This window comes from Dreissena polymorpha, chromosome 9, assembly GCF_020536995.1.
Source record: "Dreissena polymorpha isolate Duluth1 chromosome 9, UMN_Dpol_1.0, whole genome shotgun sequence".
Taxonomy (NCBI): domain Eukaryota; kingdom Metazoa; phylum Mollusca; class Bivalvia; order Myida; family Dreissenidae; genus Dreissena; species Dreissena polymorpha.
The window spans coordinates 81,246,570-81,253,864 of NC_068363.1; the positions used below are offsets into that span (position 1 = coordinate 81,246,570).

Consider the following 7,295-nt stretch of genomic DNA (forward strand, 5'->3'; position numbering starts at 1 on the left):
GACAACAAAAATACAATCGGAAATATTTTACAATCTTTTGATGCTTTAAAAAATATTTTACTGTTAAATAAAATAACACGTCTGATTTGTCGTCATTAAAATCCAGAGTTTTAATGAAATTACGTTACACAAGATACGCATTTCATACCATATTAGAGCAAAGGAGACATAAAGAACTACATTTAGTATAAGCAACACACTTACCTAAATTTAAACTTTAATCCAATTCTAAAAACAATAAAGTTGCAAGATACAGTAACATGCACGCACTTCCATTTTCTGTGATTTTTTTGCGTTCCATTTCTCAAAATTTATTTACAACCACACTAATTCTTAATTACATTTGTATACGATGCTTAACATAACAAAGCCGTAATCCTGTCGCTGTAAGTTATTTTATTCCTATGAAAATTTAAATTATGCATGGCAAACACAAAATCCAAAATAATTTTGGATTCTTTCTATGCTTTAAAACATATTTAACTGCACGACTGACTTGTAGTCATTAAAATCCAGAGTTTAAATGAAAATACGCCACACGAGATATAGCTGTATTTCATATCAATTCATGTGTGCTGAACAAAGGGGCAATTATACACTAGGCTTACAATGCTCAAACCAAAAGGTTCCAAATTGTTGCAAACAAATAAATTAAACATTCACATTTATCAATTATAATTACAAGCTATTTGTTTTTGTACTGCTATATATTGTGGTGTGGTCAACTTATGAGAGAATCAGGTGAACCACTGCCCTAATCAGAAATCAGTCTGAATTAATGTTACTCAGCTTTACATATTCTACTAATTATTAATTAAATAAAAAAATTAAATCTTGACAGAACCTTGTCAAGTTGACGATGCTTATAATTTGAGAAGTTAATGATTTATAATCATCGAGGGGGGTATTCCAGACGTAAAACATTGCATCATTACATGGAAAACAGCTGCACAACTGTATGCGAAAAGGTAAAACAGTATATTCTATCGAGAACTAACTTGCATAGCAACGTCCGAAATGTGCAAACTCCGACATCTATTTCGATATTTATAAATTCAAGATGTAACGTTAACTTAACTGTTGTACAGAAATCAAACTATAAAACTTGTGTTTTGATAAAAAAATAAGCAAAGCAAACCAAAAAAACTTACCCTTTTAACGGCAAAACAATTAATTTATCCAATATTCAACACATGTATTTCCATTCAAATTATGCCCTTGAACTTTAACGGTTGATTGCCGTTTCGTTCCACTATCAGTTCGTGCCACTTATATTTGTGTTGTTTATTTTTTATGTTAAGTTTCGTAAGAAATAAATGTGTTTGAAAACTTTCTTGTATGGTAATGGTATATAAAATTCAACTCATCGGACAAATTCAAGAACACAATGACACTTACCAAGTTTTCTGAACAACCGTACACAGCGCAAAATGCGGGAGCCGCGTGATGTCTATTTCCATATCCACGGGTGTGTTTATGTCAAATGCTAGTGTTTTTCAATAGATCGTATACTTATCTAAAAAACGGCGAAGTAGCGTTCACTTTAATTATTTTGATGATGTTATTTTGTAAATACTTTCTCGCTTTCTTTTCGAACGCATTGGCAGCCATTTTGAATGTTGGTTGTATACTTCCGAAATTATGTGTTTTAATGACTCTCAAAAATGTTTTAAGTGCAGAAATTGTAGTTTTAAGTATCGATTTCTCGGATTTATTTTATATATTTTGTTCGCTTATTTGCGTTTAAATTTGATTGTTTGTTGTTTACTTGCGAACTATTTTTCATGTGTACGCTAGTGGATATGTAATCAGGTTACCATATTTACATCAATGAAATTTAACTGTTGTTTGTTTTGTTAATATTTTCTAAACGGGTTCAGCTATGTATGTTAAACACAATATGAACTTATTTATTAATTTGGGAATAAAATCGCAATATGTATTAATTAAAATCAAATTTGAAGTGTCTATCGCGTGAATTGCCTCCTTGGGTTGAATTGTGTTTGGGTTGCTATTAACGCTATTAACGCTTCCGGCGAGAACTCATTTTATAGCGATTGCGCAATAAAAAACACCACTTTTTCGTAAATTTATCAAAAACTGGACTTTTCCCAGATATGACGAATACGCCATCGTGTAGATCGAGTTCTGGTCCATATACATGTCAAATTTCAGCACAAGTGTTGGGCCAGTTTTCAAGACTCCCAAATCGCTGCTATACGCTGGAGCTTAACGAATTTTAGCCCCCTTTATCATTCGTTCGATTGAACGTCATCAATGATGACGTCCAATACAACACTCATTCCATATTAAGGCACATAACTGTGGCGATAGGTGGAAAGGAGTGAACTCATCTTTGTGACTTCAATCCAAAATGCAAATTTCTTGTGTTTTGATAGTCTTTGGGTACACAAATTCAACAGAATATATCAAATTTTGACAAGACAAGATGAGCTACAGGTGGACATGCTTTTTATTATGTTGCATGAGTATTATTGCTTTTGAAAGTGAATAACGGTTTATATATAATATATATATAAATATATATAAATACTGTGCTGGGTGGTATCTGTGCCATACATTCTTTAAAGTCATGGAGTTTGAATAAGAATTCAAAGACTTTGTTCCGGCATGATGAAAACATTTGTTCAAATTGACGGACAAAATCGACGGCGCCATGTTTACAATCAAACGGAACGCCGGATATTGTTTTTGCGGGAAAATCAGGCTGGTCCCCCGATTGCACAATGTGTATAATATAAAGCGTTCGCGGCGACGGGATGTTATTTTGAAGGTCACATTACAATAATTCTGGTAATTGCCGAATTCGACCGGACAGAGATGGAAAAAATCGCCGAACTCGGAACTCTACGTTGAAAAATTAACAAAAAAGGCAAATATTGGATAATAAGTTTTTGGGTCGGCCCCAAAAAGATAGGGTCGGTCGGGTGACCGGAAACACAACTATTTTTCTTTTTGGCCTTAGGGCTTTGTTAAGACCCACAAACAAGACACGTATATATGAACTACAGTTAACTAGCTAGGTCGACAAAAGAGTGACCACAGCTTGTCGGCTCGTTGTCGTTGTCCGCTTTCCTTGTCAAATAGAACGACAACAAACGTGTTCCGAAAAATTGGTATTCTTTGTTGACCGTACGATTTCGAATTTTAAATTACGCAGTGGATATGGTATTTCAGGGCCCCTGGTTCGATTCCCACTATGAGAATGTTCTCAATATCAAATCAATCAAAGAAAATAACAACAACAACCAACACTCAGTATTAAGTACTTGAATTACACAGGATACGCATTCGAAAGTAACTGCAAAAGGAATCAGACGAAAAAAAAAAGACAATGTTATAAACATTCTTTCATATTGTGTTTAACAATTAATGGTGGTGTTTTATTAAAATATGTTCGCTAAGGTTATGCCATAAATTAGAACTATATTTGAATTATGAGAATAAAGAATGTTTTATTTCTTAACATGAAGCAAACGACTCTTTACAATAAGCTGATTACCGGTATTGGGATATTCGTCTGGATTTGCAGATATATTCTCGACCGCTTGAAAATAATTAAGAATGTGTATATTATTTCGAGACGATAACACCCCAAAAAAGTGTATCGAAGAGTACGTCGCTTGAAATTGTATTTATTGATAAACAGGGTGCAGAATCAACGGGGTTTTCAGAGGTTTACACACGGGCTGGACAGAATGTAATCACACCGTTAAGAACTTTATACTTGCAAATATCTCAAGTTATTGACATACATTTACAAAAATCTTTAGTGCATAAATGACAGTTTTTCTTGAAGTCTGTGCCGATGTCTTAAGGCATAAGAATAAATCATTGAATACGTATGAAATCAGTGACATATTTCACGTTCCGTGAAGCATAATCGTGCAGTACAACTCGAAGTTTGAAAAAGAACACATTAATATTAATTATAGTAATTCTGATGTATTTCACATTGCAATAATCAGCATAAAAATCTGTTCTTTATGCACTAGTTGAAATTCTTACGAATTTTATTTTTAAAACGTTATTCGAAATAAAGCACCACTAACCGTTTTAATCCATTAAAGTTAAAAGGGGGAACCCCGAAAAGTCACGTGATCCTGCATCCTGATAAAGTGCGTATAATTTAATAAAATGAACGTATGAAAAGAAGTTGGTTGTTAGATTAAAAGGTTTTACGAGAACGAAGTGGAATATCGATATATTTCGTAAAAACAAAGGGTTAAAGATGCTAAATCTGTATCATTTCCGGACTGTGCTGATACATATCGTTTCGAAAAATATTTTTGCTACTGTTTTACATTCCACAAATTCTGAATAAGTCCCTACTGGCATTACTGAACATTAAAAAAGGCGTGAAAACGAACATAAAGGAAAAATGCATCTTTTGGCATTGCTTATTTACACTGTTTGCCTCGGAAACGAGCTCATGCTTTTCAGGAGCGTTCCTATCACGTATTCCTATGAAACCAAGTACTTCATAAAACCAAGCCAAGTCTATCAGTACTCACTATATTAAATAAATATAGGTTTAAACTCATTAACATGTCCGATATGAACAGGGGATTGTACACGCGTTTTTAGCAAGGCGATCAGGGTTCGATTGCTACTACCGGCGCATCATCTGGTACAGGTGGGATTCCACCGGGTACTCACTCGTATCCCCACCCCCCTACACATTGTAAGACCAAACACAACTCAAATATATTTCAGTCAATCACTTAAAGTTAGTAGCTGACAAGTTCTCCTTTAATTCGAAATTCGTGTTGGGTTTTTAGGATGGGAGCGCATCCGGTCCAGACATAATGCAGCCTCCGGCACGAAAGGATAAACATATTAATACAGGAGCTTAAGTACATGTATGACAGTTGAAACAATGCATGAAAAAAAAACTGTCTTTGACAATTAAGCCCCTCACCAAGACCATAAAATACGCCGTCACACAGCTTTGCCTTCGAGATGAATTGGTGGCAGGGGCACATACTAGTCCTCTTGAGGAATTCTAGCTTCCGAGATGACATCAGGTTATTTTGAATATCCATCATCTAAAGATCACGTGTGTTAACCCTTTGCATGCTGGGAAAATGTCGTCTGCTAAAATGTCGTCTGCAGAATTTCTAAAATTAGCATTTTCTTCTATTTTTTTCAAAGAATACTATCAGAATAGCAAACAGTTTGGATCCTGATGAGACGCCACGTTCTGTGGCGTCTCATCTGGATCCAAACTGTTTGCAAAAGCCTTTAAAATTCGCTTCCCGCACTGAAAGGGTTAAATCATTGTGTGTATGTGTTTTAACCGTTTATGATGCCATTCCGCGACTTAAGCTACACTGTGTGAGTACCCGGAGTGCGCGTTTTTATAGTTAAAAAAGACTGTTATTTTACCGATTCAAAATCTTAACGTGCTTGCTTTTGTCAAAAAAAGCGTGTGAATTATTTGACGATAACGATTACTAACATAAAAGTTAGATGGTTTTAATATATGACCGTGCTTGTGACGTTATGAGGAAGCACTTCGACGTAATTGTTAACGTTGATTACGTCACTGGGAGGTAAGCGACACTTCAGACATGCTTTGCTAAAATGCAACTATCTCGGTCAAATACTTTGCCTCCATCAACGAGTGAACCTACACCATTATAAAGAATGGGAGCGATGCCGTCACAAATGGAAGATTACATATTTAGCACGTGTAAAGAGCTGATCAGAAACCAATGAATGACATCAGTCCGATCGTTGTATTTAACTATCTGGCTGCGCTATTTGTGATCGAACGAACAATTTAGATAACGTCACTGACGATAATGACGTCATTTGTAAGATCGGCGACGTTGTACACTTGTAGAGTTCATCATGACGCGTCGAAGAACGTTGGTCAAAGAACGTTGGTCTCGTCGATTTATGACGTCATATGGCCTTGCCTGTGACGTAATAAGGTGCAATTTTTCTTTTTTAATGTCAATGACGTCACTGTGAAGGTGGGCGAACCTTCAGAAATACTTGGCACATAAAGCGAAATAAATGAGCCAAGTTGCAAGAATCTCGGTCAAAGACTTTGTCTCCAGCAACGAGAGAACCAATACTCTTATAAGGAATGGGAGCGATGACGTCACGATGGAAGATTACATTTCGTGTTGAACCGAGGCCGCTTGTTTACGCATTTTAACGAAGTCGCAACATTTAGTACGTGTGTAGAGCTTATCAGGTCCCGTCGATTGCCGTAAGTCCGGTCGTTAATTGACGGCATCTTGCCACGCTATCTACGACCGAACATAATATTAAGAATACGCCACTGACGTTAATGGCATAACTTGGAAGGTATGCGACGTGAAAAGTTTGTAGAGCTCACCGTGACGCGAAAAAAAAGTTTGGTTCCCTTCAAAATATTATGTCCAGCTTAGATTTGAAGAAATTCGGCGATTCACTTTTGTCATATTTGTCGTGTAAGATTTTTTATTTGCATATATGAGTGAGTAGGAATTAATAAAAGTTCAGGATCTAGATTCGATTAGGCGTAAGTCATGCGCAGTTCAAATGGTTTATCTAGCAACGGGTCAATTATGTTGATGTACCAAGTCTGTCAAATACTGAGAGCTAAACGAGTTTTGCATTTAAAAAAATAAGTTGATGTTCAACGGGTCGATCTTTCTGCGGTTCAATGTTGTTTTTTTTTGGAATATATTTATATACACTAATTTTTGCAGCGCCACAAGTCGCGCGGATTCGTTTGGATTTGTTCAGGTGTATATGTTTCTGCTAGTGTGCAATTACTCCATATTACATATGAATATTCTACTTAACCCATGTATGCCTAGTGGACTCTCCCATCCTTCAAATTGGATAAATGTATTTCCAAAATTAGAGATGTCTAGAATATTGATTTCTATATTTAGAATATTTCTTAAAGAATTTCCTTTAAACAAACAGAGCAGACAATGATGAGAAGCCGCATCATGCGGCGTCTCATCTGGGTCTACGCTGTTTGCAAAGGCCTTTTTTCTAGACGCTAGACATAAATGGGTTAAGATCAAATAAAGGAAGTAACACGTATTTCAAGCAATTTGTGGTCAAGAATAAATTATCAATAGAGCGAAAAAATTAATTCGACCCCATGCTTTATACAGTTATATATTTAATATGTATGTGCCATTTACAATCGTTCGAAAGGATGACCCCTCGATGTTTGCGGGAACTGATATCGTGTACCTGTTGAGAAAGCATAGTGAAGTTATTTTGATTCGGCTGTTGCTTTTTGGAAGATGTATTTTTTC

General features: G+C 35.7%; 1 protein-coding gene across 5 annotated transcripts in view; it reads right to left on the reverse strand.

The window, feature by feature from the left end:
- Positions 1-7,295, reverse strand: part of LOC127846784 (angiopoietin-2-like) — a 145,282-nt gene that overhangs the window by 78,504 nt on the left and 59,483 nt on the right. The window lies entirely within an intron of this gene.